The sequence below is a fragment of the Nerophis lumbriciformis genome, linkage group LG21, assembly GCF_033978685.3.
Source record: "Nerophis lumbriciformis linkage group LG21, RoL_Nlum_v2.1, whole genome shotgun sequence".
NCBI classification, from domain to species: Eukaryota; Metazoa; Chordata; class Actinopteri; order Syngnathiformes; family Syngnathidae; genus Nerophis; species Nerophis lumbriciformis.
The window spans coordinates 23,819,231-23,833,271 of NC_084568.2; positions in this window are offsets into that span (position 1 = coordinate 23,819,231).

Genomic DNA, 14,041 nt, shown 5'->3' on the forward strand with positions numbered 1-14,041 from the left:
GTGTATTTTATCACGTGACAACCTTCAGTCCGTTCTTGTGTCTTCAAATGTTGCAAACGGTAACTAGGCAACAGCCAATGGGAGAATAGCAGGTCTCCTCCCGCAAAAACAACTTTAACTCTTTCAGGGCTGCTTCAAAAATAACTTTTTGTCTTACATCATTATTATTATCGAATATTTGGTTGAAACAACACTAAATTACATTTAGCATACCTCAATCTATTGTTGCCATTATAAACACATTCAACATAAACAACTCTTGTATTGGATCTCATACAATAGTAAAAATGTACCTAATGTTGTGTAATGGCCCCAAAAAATTACCAGGATTTCACACAGCATTTTAGAGTAAAACACTGAAATCTAAATTTACTGTAGCATTACAACAAATGACCGTAAAATTACGATATCCTTACATTTCAATGGAATTAACTCTTGTATCGTAGTGAAATGTTATTATATATATATATATATATGTATGTATATATATATGTCTCCCTTAAGTTCCGTAAACTACGTCACAATCTTGTAGAGTAGGTGGCGGCATGTTAAACCAAGACAGATATTAACTATGAAAAATACATTTGTGAAGTTACAGCATCGTTAAATCGTACCTCTGCAATTACAGTAGTCTGCTGTGTAAAAATATTTCACAGTGAAATGTTACTGTGAAAGAAATGCAAATATCAGCCAGTAATTTATTTACTGTCTTTATTTTCCGCCAAATTGGGAGCTTTTCCCACACTAAAATACAGCCTATCTGTTAACATCTGGAATATACACTCCTGCACTAACATATCCTGATACTGAGTCTTTTCAGCCGTCTGTTTGAATAGAAAACAATAAAGTCTTGTTTTCACATGCATTTCCACCATGGACGCATTATCAGCTTGTTTCCACCCCTTCCTTATTTTTAGTTAGTCTATCACAAAGCTACCAGTTGAATAACCCAAATGATTAAAAAGAGCGGACCTAAAACAGAACCTTAAGGAACACCACGAATGTAACTAAGTTGAACAAATGGCTGCATTTGAAGTAAACAAGCTACAGCTATACCTTAGTTACATAAATCCTTCCATTTCTACCGCCGTCTGGAATAAAGTTAATGTTTGTCATTCTACTGCAGTGATGTGTTGAACTTTTATTTTGAAAAGTCCACCACAAGCTGTCCGTGTCGAAAATGAGTAGCAGCTGTTGAAAAATGTACTGGGGCGGGAACTCCATGGTACATAATGTGAGCTCCACAGTTTAAAGCAGACCTGGGCAAATTAAGGCCCGGGGGCCACATGCGGCCCGTTAAGCTTTTCAATCTGGCCCGCCGGACATTCCCAAATATTTTTTTTAGATCTTTAAGATGGAAACTGTAGCTGCCATTATGATGGGCAGTCATGTGTTCTAATGCCCGTAAGTCTTGAACTATACAAAGTATTTCAATGGTTGGAATCTGCACTTTTGGATGATATACCAGTTACTATAGTAATCTAATTAGTTACTATGGTAATCTACGTCACAGCAGCTCAGACGAGGCACCAAGCAGTGTGGGCGGGAAGCGTTTCCACAGACGCGGAAGGAGATTTTCACAACAAAGTTCTAAAGCTTAGTGATATATCAGATTGTAGGTGGGTTTATTTTGTACCTTTCGCGTTCATATTTTACTGTTTGTTGCATTTTTGTTGCGTTTCACTTGATTGTAAAATATGTCGATCGAAAGGGGGTGTGACATTCATATTTTGTCAATATTCAGTGTTTTATCGTTCATAGAAACACGTACAATTCCATTCCGTTTTTTAAGGCGGTCTGTCATAACGTTTTTAGCATTCAATCAGACATTAGCGCAGATTGCCCGTCCCATTAAAAGGGGTGGGGGAGTTGCACTCATCCACAATAAAAACTTTAATCTTACCCCGAACCTAAATAATAAATATAACTCGTTTGAGATGCTTACTATGAGGTTTGTCGCACCGTTGCCTCTCCACCTGGCTGTTATCTACCGCCCCCCAGGACCCAATTCGGACTTCATCAGTGAATTTTCAGAGTTCGTTGCTGATTTAGTGACGCACGCCGACAATATAATCATAATGGGGGACTTTAATATCCATATGAATACCCCATCGGACCCTCAGTGCATGGCGCTCCAGACTATAATTGATAGCTGTGGTCTTACACAAATAATAAATGAACCTACGCATCGCAACGGAAATACGATAGATCTAGTGCTGGTCAGGGGTGTCACCACCTCCAAAGTTACGATACTCCCGTATACTAAAGTAATGTTCGATCATTACCTTATAAAATTCGAAGTTCTGACTCATTGTCAACAAACTAATAATAATAATTACTATAGCAGCCGCAACATTAATGCTGCCACAACGATGACTCTTGCTGGCCTACTGCCTTCGGTAATGGCACCATTCCCAAATTATGTCGGCTCTATTGATAACCTCACTAACAACTTTAACGACGCCCTGCGCGACACCATTGATAGTATAGCACCGCTAAAGCTTAAAAGAGCCCCTAAAAGGCGCACCCCATGGTTTACAGAAGAAACTAGAGCCCATAAATTATCATGTAGAAAGCTGGAACGCAAATGGCGCGCTACTAAACTTGAGGTTTTCCATCAAGCATGGAGTGATAGTTTAATAACTTATAAACACATGCTTACCCTAGCTAAAGCTAAATATTACTCAAATCTCATCCACCTCAACAAAAATGATCCGAAATTTTTGTTTAGTACAGTAGCATCGCTAACCCAACAAGGGACTCCTCCCAGTAGCTCCACACACTCAGCAGATGATTTTATGAATTTCTTTAATAAGAAAATTGAACTCATTAGAAAGGAGATTAAAGACAATGCATCGCAGCTACAACTGGGTTCTATTAACACAGATACGACTGTATCTACGAAGGATACCGCCCTCCAAAATAGTTTCTCTCTCTTTGATGAAATAACATTAGAGGAATTGTTAAGATGTGTTAAGGGGACAAAACAAACAACATGTTTACTTGACCCATTTCCTGGGAAACTTATTAAGGAGCTTTTTGTATTATTAGGTCCATCAGTGCTAAATATTATAAACTTATCACTTTCCTCTGGCACTGTTCCACTAGCATTCAAAAAAGCGGTTATTCATCCTTTGCTCAAAAGACCTAACCTCGATCCTGACCTCATGGTAAACTACCGGCCGGTGTCCCACCTTCCGTTTATCTCGAAAATCCTCGAAAAAATTGTCGCACAGCAGCTAAATGAACACTTAATGTCTAACAATCTCTGTGAACCTTTTCAATCCGGTTTCAGGGCAAATCACTCTACGGAGACAGCCCTCGCAAAAATGACTAATGATCTACTGCTAACGATGGATTCTGATGCGTCATCTATGTTGCTGCTTCTTGATCTTAGCGCTGCTTTCGATACCGTCGATCATAACATTTTATTAGAGCGTATCAAAACACGTATTGGTATGTCAGACTTAGCCTTGTCGTGGTTTAACTCTTATCTTACTGACAGGATGCAGTGCGTCTCCCATAACAATGTGACCTCGGACTATGTTAAGGTAACGTGCGGAGTCCCCCAAGGTTCGGTTCTTGGCCCTGCACTCTTTAGTATTTACATGCTGCCGCTAGGCGACATCATACGCAAATACGGTGTTAGCTTTCATTGCTATGCTGATGACACCCAACTCTACATGCCCCTAAAGCTGACCAACACGCCGGATTGTAGTCAGCTGGAGGCGTGTCTTTATGAAATTAAACAATGGATGTCCGCTAACTTCTTGCAACTCAACACTAAGAAAACGGAAATGCTGATTATCGGTCCTGCTAAACACCGACATTTATTTGATAATACCACCTTAACATTTGACAACCAAACAATTACACAAAGCGACTCAGTAAAGAATCTGGGTATTATCTTCGACCCAACTCTCTCCTTTGAGTCACACATTAAGAGTGTTACTAAAACGGCCTTCTTTCATCTCCGTAATATCGCTAAAATTCGTTCCATTTTGTCCACTAGCGACGCTGAGATCATTATTCATGCGTTCGTTACGTCTCGTCTCGATTACTGTAACGTATTATTTTCGGGTCTCCCTATGTCTAGCATTAAAAGATTACAGTTGGTACAAAATGTGGCTGCTAGACTTTTGACAAGAACAAGAAAGTTTGATCATATTACGCCTATACTGGTTCACCTGCACTGGCTTCCTGTGCACTTAAGATGCGACTTTAAGGTTTTACTACTTACGTATAAAATACTACACGGTCTAGCTCCAGCCTATCTTGCCGATTGTATTGTACCATATGTCCCGGCAAGAAATCTGCGTTCAAAGAACTCCGGCTTATTAGTGATTCCCAGAGCCCAAAAAAAGTCTGCGGGCTGTAGAGCGTTTTCTATTCGGGCTCCAGCACTATGGAATGCCCTCCCGGTAACAGTTAGAGATGCTACCTCAGTAGAAACATTTAAGTCCCATCTCAAAACTCATTTGTATACTCTAGCCTTTGAATAGCCCCCCTTTTTTAGACCAGTTGATCTGCCGTTTCTTTTCTTTTCTCCTCTGCTCCCCCCTATCCCTTGTGGAAGGGGAGACACACAGATCCGGTGGCCATGGATGGGGTGCTGGCTGTCCGGGGTCGGGACCCGGGGTGGACCGCTCGCCTGTATATCGGTTGGGAACATCTCTGCGCTGCTGACCCGTCTCCGCTCGGGATGGTTTCCTGCTGACCCCACTGTGGACTGGACTCTTACTGTTATGCTGGATCCACTAGGGACTGGACTCTCACAATATTATGTTAGACCCACTCGACATCCATTGCATTCGGTCTCCCTAGAGGGGGGGGGGGGGGGGTTACCCACATATGCGGTCGACGTCCCACTGGGGTGAGTTTTTCCTTGCCCTTATGTGGGCTATACCGAGGATGTCGTTGTGGCTTGTGCAGCCCTTTGAGACACTTGTGATTTAGGGCTATATAAATAAACATTGATTGATTGATTGATTGATTGATTATTGTGAGGTTTTGTATTAGTGTCCCTAAAATAGATATACCTGCCCCAGACACATTGTTTTCTCTAAATGTGGCCCCCCGAGTCAAAATAATTGCCCAGGCCTGGTTTAAAAGGAAGATGAAGCTACTACTAAAGTGTACATCGTAGCTATTTACGGTCCCTTGAGTAAGAGGTGACAAGGTTGGTGATATAATTTGTGAAGTAAACTCTTCTTTTGTCGTGGTTTACGGAGTGTACAATGTACCGCATGTTAGTGCTTAGCGATGTTTTGCCCACTAGAGGGTACTGTCGCACAATAATAGACGTCATTGCAATGTTTACATTAGGGTCAATGTAAGGAAATGTGATTTCCATCATTCCTGCATTATCCTCTATATGTCCAGATAATATGTCAGCAGAAGAAAAAGAAAGGCTCTTAGAAAGCCAAGGTAAATTAGATAAAATGTATCAATCAAAAGCAGAAGGATTTGATTTTTGATTTGTATTAAGGATCCCCATTAGCGGGTTGCCACAACAACCCACGAGTCTTCCTGGGGTCCACAAACTCTATACAATTACAAGTAAAAGCATACAATTATTACTACACAATACATAAACAAATACAAATCATTAACAAGCAAACAATTTACAGTCTCAGAATATTAATTACCATATAAATGGTAATTAAAAGGAGCCTTTGTAAGATCTAGGAAACAATGGTTGGAGGAAGGTGAACAAAATTCCGCGTATTTATTTCGTTTAGAAAAATCGCAGGCTCAAAATACCATTGATCAACTGAAAATAAACGATATGGTTTGCAATGATGCAAAACAGATTGCAAATGATTGTTCTTGTAGTGTTTACTAAGGGGATGTGACGGCAACGGGCAGTATGTTCAATAATTTATTTATAATAAAAAAACAATAATAATATAAACTAAGGAAATTGAGTGTGTTGTGTAAGACTGTGTGTAATTAGCTGTTGTGTATTACCGTGATGTTGGATGAGGAAGCAGACAAGTCCAAAGAGGGCAAGGCAAAAGGGGTCCAAGATCCGCGAGGGGTCCGTGGGGCAGACGGGTGATCCGGGGCGAGAGAGAGACGTCAGAGTCCAGGGGGCGAACGAGGAGTCAGGAACGAGGAAGGCAGTCCAAAACACAGGGGGGAAACAACGGGAGATCTCGAAGGGGAGACTCGGGAAGGCAGGTACATCAAGAGGTAACTACGGGAGAACAAACAAGGATGTCAGACACAAGCGAAAACGCAGAGAGAGAGAGCATAAGCCTTATGGTATCCAAAGGGTAAACTAAGTTCCCGCCTCGATCCTTGGGTCCACTGGTCCTTTATACAGCTCATCTTCATCAGTCGCAGGTGTGCAGATTGCGATTGCGTGCAGGCTCGTCGCTGCGTGGGCGTGCTGCGCTCAGCGTGAGCGGGGGCGTGTCCAGGTGAGCAGCCAGAGGAGGAACTGTGACACTCAGTTGCAGAAGGGAAGCGGGTTCGAATCTGCGCCGTGACAGTACTACCCCCCACCCCCCAAGGCGAGGCACCCGACGAGCATTAGGATAGGTACGGTAGAAAATATAAACAAACTCAAAAAGTAAGGGAGGGCGGAGGGGAGAACTGGTGGTGGGTCGCCAGCCCAAGTGTCTCAGAAGCCATCGGGGACAAGTCTGGTGGCGGCAGCGAGTAGACCGCCGCTGCGGCCGGCGGGGTGGACGACCAAGGAACGGTCGACTTCTTGGCCGTCGGTAAGGCGGACGCGCGAATGGCACCGTGGTGCGTCCCGCCGGAAACGAAGAGGAGGGCAACGCCGTGGTAGGGTCCGCAGGACACGAAGAGGGCACGTTGTCGTCTGAGGCGAAGAGGAAGAGGAAGACGCTGTCATGGAAGCAGCGGACATCGGCGGCGTGGAAGCGGCGGACGGCATCGTAGTCGGAGATGAGGAGGGCAGCTGAGGAGCAGGCCGAGGTGCTGAGGTCGGCGCTACAGGCCGAGGGGCAGAGGTCGAGGCCAGCCTGGAAGCTGGCGGAGACGCAGGGTTCAGCCTGGAAGCTGGTGCTAGCTCGGAGGCTAGCTCGGGGACAGGTGCTAGCTCGGAGGCTATCTCGGGGACAGGTGCTAGCTCGGAGGCTAGCTCGGGGACAGGTGCTAGCTCGGAGGCTAGTTCGGGGACAGGTGCTAGCTCGGAGGCTAGCTCGGGGACAGGTGCTAGCTCGGAGGCTAGCCTAGGGACTGGTGCTAGCTTGGAGGCTAGCCTAGGGACTGGTGCTAGCTCGGAGGCTAGCCTAGGGACTGGTGCTAGCTCGGAGGCTAGCCTAGGGACTGGTGCTAGCTTGGAGGCTAGCCTGGGAACTGGTGCTAGCTCGGAGGCTAGCCAGGGGACTGGTGCTAGCTCGGAGGCTAGCCAGGGGACTGGTGCTAGCTCGGAGGCTAGCCAGGGGACTGGTAGCTGCGGCTGGGAAAAGCGGAAGACAGGTGGAATTGGTGAATGGGGCAAGAGAAGGAAAAAAATAAAAAATAATTCACAGGGGGCGGAACAAAAGTCACTGGGGGCGGGGCTAAGGAACTGTGCCGTCAGGTCCCTAATCAATTTTGGCGGGAACTTACTGTAGTGTTTACTAAGGGGATGTGACGGCAACGGGCACCAGGTTCAATAATTTATTGTATATATATATATATATATATATATATATATATATATATATATATATATATATATATATATATATATATATATATATATATATATATACATATATATATATATATATATATATATATATATATATATATATAATAAAACAATAATACTATAAACTAAGGAAATGGAGTGTGTGACCAAAATACAGGCTTGTCGCTGCGTGGGCGTGCTGCGCTCAGAGTGAGCGGGGGCGTGTCCAGGTGAGCAGTCAGAGGAGGAACTGTGACACTCAGTTGCAGGAGGGAAGCGTGTTCGAGTCCACGCAGTGACAGTTCTCAGCTTTACAAAAAAAATATATACAATAGTCAATACTGTGAAAGTGATGCTGTTTCGTTTATGGATGCCTTAACTGAAACTAAATCAATCAGCACAGCTGACCAAGATTTCTGTGACCGTGCAATCTGTCTCAAAGAAGTAGTGGAATCAATTAATAACTTAAAAAATAACACATCTGAATTCCATAAAATATTTCCAAAGGAGCTAGCTCCCTTCTTACTAGAAGTGTTTTGTGAAAGTATTGATACAGGTGTCTTTCCTCCAACTTTAACACAAGGCCTCATTACTCTTATACTTAAACCAAACAAAGATTTTCTAGTCATTGATAATTGGCGTCCAATTAGCCTTCTAAACAATGACTATAAGATTGTAGCTATTAATTTTGCTAAACGTTTAAAAATGGTACTGGATGACATAATTGACGAGACACAGTCAGGATTTATGAGAGGGAGGCACATATGGAATAATATCAGGCTTGTACTTGACATACTGGATTGCCCAGAGGTTATTAGTGATGAAGGCTTCCTTCTTTTCTTGGACTTCTACAAAGCTTTTGACTTGATCGAACATGAATTTTTCTTCAAGACACTTGACAAATTTGGCTTCGGCAATTTTTTCCGCAAAACAATCAAGACTTTGTACTGCAATGGCAATAGCTCAGTAAAGTTAAAAACTGGTACATCTACAAGGTTCGAATTATGGGATACGGCAAGGTTGTCCTATTTCTCCATATCTATTTTTGTTAGCCACCCAATTGTTATCTGTTCATATAAAAACTAGTCATTTAAAGGAGATCTCTATATTAGACAGAGAAATAACTATCAGCCAACTGGCTGACGACACAACACTCTTTTTGAAGGACTCTCCTCAAATTCCTCTGGCCTTGGATGTGATTTGTGTATTCTCTTTGGCTTGTGGTCTCCATTTAAATGTGAACAAGTGTGAACGTGAAGAGATGTGAAATGCTGTCTGTATGTCAAATTCCAATTAAGGAGACTATTAATTACCTAGGAATATTTATTACTAAAAATCAGAGTTCTAGATCAGTCTTGAACTTTACTCCAATTGTAAAAAAAAACAATAAAATATTTAACCAATGGCTGAAGAGGGATTTATCCTTAAAAGGCAGAACCTTACTCTCCAAAGCAGAAGGTATCTCCAGGCTTCTTTAGATGTAAACCAAAAAATATGTAAGACTATTGACAAAATACTTGTTGACTTTGTTTGGAAAAACAAAATTAATGATATTAAGAAATCTTTTATAATGAACAATTACAATCAGGGTGTCATGTCTGTGTAATCATGTTTTGTTTTAGTCATGTTTTGTTTTGTTTAGTTATTGGACTCTTTAGTTTCTGTTTACGCTCCATTGTTTTTGTTTCCATAACAACCCATTAGTTTTCACCTGTCATGTCACGCACCTGTTTTGAGTCACGCACCTGTTGTTAATCATGTATGTGTTATTTAAGCTTTTCATTTTCTGTTGTTCGTCCTGGTGTCATATCCTTTCTAACCCCGCTATCCTCTCGTATCAAGCCATGTTCGCAGTCCCATGCCACAGTAAGCGTTTTTGTTTTGTGTTCATAGTTTCTGCCTTTGTGCAAGTTTTGTTTTCATTCGCCAAGTTTTTTACCTCCGCCATTGTGCGCGCCTTTTGTTTGCTTCTGTTTGTAGTTTGTTAGTGTTTAAAATAAATCATGTACCCACCTTCAAGCCATGTCTGATCCAAGTTCACTTGCATCTCGGGAAAACAAAAACCCCAAAGTCCAAGTCTTGACACAGGGTGGTCTAGACGTTCTGGATTTCACTACACTAAGCAACACTTTCAAGATTAATTGGATAAGACACTATTTGAAAGATCCTACCTCAATTTGGAACTTCATTTCTCATCATGTATTTTCTAATCTTGGAGGCCTAAAATTGTTGTTATTGTGTAACTAAAACATTGATAGGATTCCTGTTTCTCTTTCAAACTTCCACAAACAAGCCCTTCTGGCATGGTCTCTTCTCTATAAGCCCAATTTCTCACCTATGAAATACTTCATTTGGAACAATAAAGACATATGTTACAAAAGGAAATCTCTTTTCCTCAACAATTAGTTCAATAATTGTATTATTTTAGTGAGTCAGCTTTTCAATAAGGAAGGTAAACTTTTTAATTACCAAAAATTGCTCAACCATTTTAAGGTCCCTGTGACTCCCAAACAATTTGCCATTGTCTTTGATGCCATTCCATCAGGTGTTGTTATGTTGTACAGGGCTTACTCATTTCCTCTTTCTACTGTTACAATTGTGAATGATCCACTTGACACTCCTGTAGAGAAACTTTGTTTTAATCAGAAAAATAACAGAAAAATCTGCAGCTTATTCCAAAATGATTGTGTGTCTGTCTCCTATGTAATTGCGCTCTGGAATAATGATGTGAATGACATCTGCTGGGTCAAAACGTGGTCTCTTCCTAACTTACCAACAAAGTTAAATATATTTCTTTCAAAATCATTCAAGGTTATTACCCTGTAAAGACTATGATGGTTAGATGCAAGAAGGACATTGATGTTACCTGCACCTTATGTAACATGCATCCAGAGACTGTTTAGCGCCTGTTTTGGACTTGGGAAAGCACTCGATCACTATGGCAGGGCATCTGTCCTTTCATCCTGGACAATATTCATGACACATTTGTGCTTTGTTTTAAAGATGGGCTTTTTGGTTTTACACAATATAAGAAAATACATTGAAAAGGAATTTTACCTTTGCAACCTCATTATACTATTGGCTAAGTTTTATATTTATAAATGTAAGTTTCTCAATACCCGACCTGTTTTTTGTGCCTTTAAAAAAAGAATTAGACCTTTACTTCAAAACGCTTTCTAACTCTAACAAACAAAAAGCTGTGAAAACTATGAAGCTGTGCTTAAAATTTGGATTATTTACGGAACTTATGTGAGCCTATGACTTTACACACACACACACACATATATATATATATATATATATATATATATATATATATATATATATATATATATATATATATATATATATATATATATATATATATATATATATATATATATATATATATAAATATATATATATATATATATATATATATATATATATATATATATATATATATATATATATATATTGCATTCTACTTCAGTTGCTTATTGAGTTTACAACCCTCTGGCACTGTTTTGTTTTGTACTGTTTCTGTACTTGTTTTGATTATTATTATTTATTTGCGTGTTGAATATTAAAAATAAAGGTTTAAAAAAAAAAAGAAGCTTCAATTTCTCTTTTTATGGCTGCACACTTAACCGTCAGCTTGTCTTGTCGGTCTGACTTAGTGACTTGCTTCGCGATCCACCTGTAAATACTATCAGACTGCGCTTGCGCTGAAATTTCGTCACTTCCGTCGCTGTCAATTTGACAGTACTGTGACGTCATCGCTGAGCTTCTCCTTACCTTCGTTGCCATGTTTTTCCACCTCAACAGAAAATAAACCAACAACCCGTCATTTCCATGATATGTTTCTGAACTTTGTGTTAAGCCTACACTTCCTTGTCTGAGTGTAAAAAGCAGCGTTGCTTCACTTTCGGCACCTGAATTGGCGCGCGTACGTGTGCTGTAAAAGGGGTCTATTGGTCAGAATTTGGCAACCCTGCTCGCCACGCCCCCTTCCCGCGTCTTCTTGACCTCCGATTAAACTGTCACATGATTGGTTAAACAGAGCAGCCAATTGAAGCTTCTTTTTTTTTTAAACCTTTATTTTTAATAGTCAACACGCAAATAAATAATAATAATCAAAACAAGTACAGAAACAGTACAAAACAAAACAGTGCCAGAGGGTTGTAAACTCAATAAGCAACTAAAGTAGAATGCAATATATATATATATATATATATATATACATATATATTGCATTCTACTTTAGTATATATATATATATATATATATATATATATATTGCATTCTACTTTAGTATATATATATATATATATATATATATATATATATATATATATATATATATATATATATATATATATACCGAGCCTGTTCCTCTCTAATGCCAGATCCCTTGTACAGAAGATGGACGACCTGGAGTTACAACTTGCTGGAAACCGCTATGTTCGAGACTGTTGTGCTATGATTATCACCGAAACCTGGCTTCACCCGGAAATACCCGATGCTAGCATGCAGCTAGCCGGACGCACTCTGCTCCGCCGGGACAGAACTAAGGACTCCGGTAAGAGCAGAGGAGGGGGGCTCTGTATCTACGTGCATGAGAACGGGACAATCACTGAACAGCACTGTTGCTGGAGTACATGTCTGTTAGATGTCGGCCTTTTTTTCTCCCGAGAGAGCTGTCTGTTGTTATCATCACGGCTGTGTATATTCCACCGGACACCAAAGTAAACACAGCGCTCTCTCTTCTGCTGAACACCGTCAACGAACAGCAGCGGGCCCACCCCGACGGTGTTCATATCATAGCAGGGGATTTTAATAAGGCCAATCTGAAGACTGTACTCCCTAAGTTCTACCAGCACGTGAAGTGTTCTACAAGGGGCAAGAACACCCTGGACCACGTGTATACCAACATAAAGCACGCGTACAGAGCTACACCCCTCCCCCAGCTTGGACAGTCAGACCATCTTTCCCTCCTGCTCTCTCCTACCTACACCCCCATCAGACGCCAGGCCAGGCCTATCACAAAGACTGTTATGACCTGGCCTGACGATGCACTCCCCAAACTTCAGGACTGCTTCCAACACACAGACTGGGACCTCTTCCAACAACAGGAGCTGGACACAGCCACAGGAACGGTGCTGGACTACATAAAGTTCTGCATCGGGAATGTGACTGTGGAAAAAACCATCCGGGTTTACCCCAACAAGAAACCCTGGATGACCAGCCAGGTCCGCACACTCCTCAGGGCCCGCGACGCAGCCTTCAGGTCAGGGGACAGGGCACTGTACAGTGTTGCTAGAGCCGACCTGAAGAGAGGGATTAAAAAAGCAAAGGCGGACCACAGGAGGTGCATAGAGTCCCATCTGTCCAGCAAAAACTCACGGGAGGTGTGGCGGGGCATTCATGACATCACGAACTTCAGAGGCTGCAATATGACAACTGCGGATCAGAGTGCGACACTGGCAGAGGAGCTTAACTGTTTCTTTGCCCGTTTCGAAACCCCCCAGCGACACTCATCTGCTCCAGCCCTGCCCCCGCCCCCACCGGGCTCCGGCGCCACTCCACTCACTGTACAGGAGCACAGTGTCAGACGAGTGCTCCTGGCTGTGAACCCCAGGAAGGCTACCGGACCAGACGGAGTACCTGGAAAGGTGCTCAGGACGTGCGCCCACCAGCTCGCTCCCCCCCTCACCAGGATCTTCAACCTCTCCCTGGCTCAGGCAGTCATCCCATCCTGCCTGAAGTCATCTACAATAATCCCGGTGCCGAAGAAGTCTCCCATCACCAGCCTGAATGATTACCGACCAGTGGCCTTCACTCCGGTAATCATGAAGTGCTTCGAGCGACTTGTTCTCCAGCACATCAAGGACCATATCCCTCCAGACTTCGACCCCCACCAGTTCGCATAGGTCCACAGAGGACGCCATCGCTGTTGCTCTCCACTCTGCTCTGAACCACCTGGAGCAGCAGCAGAGCTACGTCCGGATGCTCTCTGTGGACTTTAGCTCTGCCTTCAATACAATAATCCCGGACAGACTCTGCAATAAACTGGACACTCTTGGCCTCCCCCCTCTCACAAACGCCTGGATAAGGGACTTCCTAACGGACCGACCCCAGAATGTGAGACTTGGCCCGCACCTCTCATCCTCCCGCACGCTGAGCATCGGCTCCCCACAGGGCTGTGTGCTGAGCCCCCTCCTCTACTGCCTTTACACCCATGACTGCAGTCCGGCCCACAGTGACAACCTTACCGTCAAGTTTGCCGACGATACCACAGTGGTCGGGCTCATCTCCAGGGGTGACGAGGCTGCCTACAGAGAGGAGGTCCTGAAGCTGACGGCCTGGTCTTCGGAGAACAACCTCGCTCTCAACACCAGCAAGACCAGA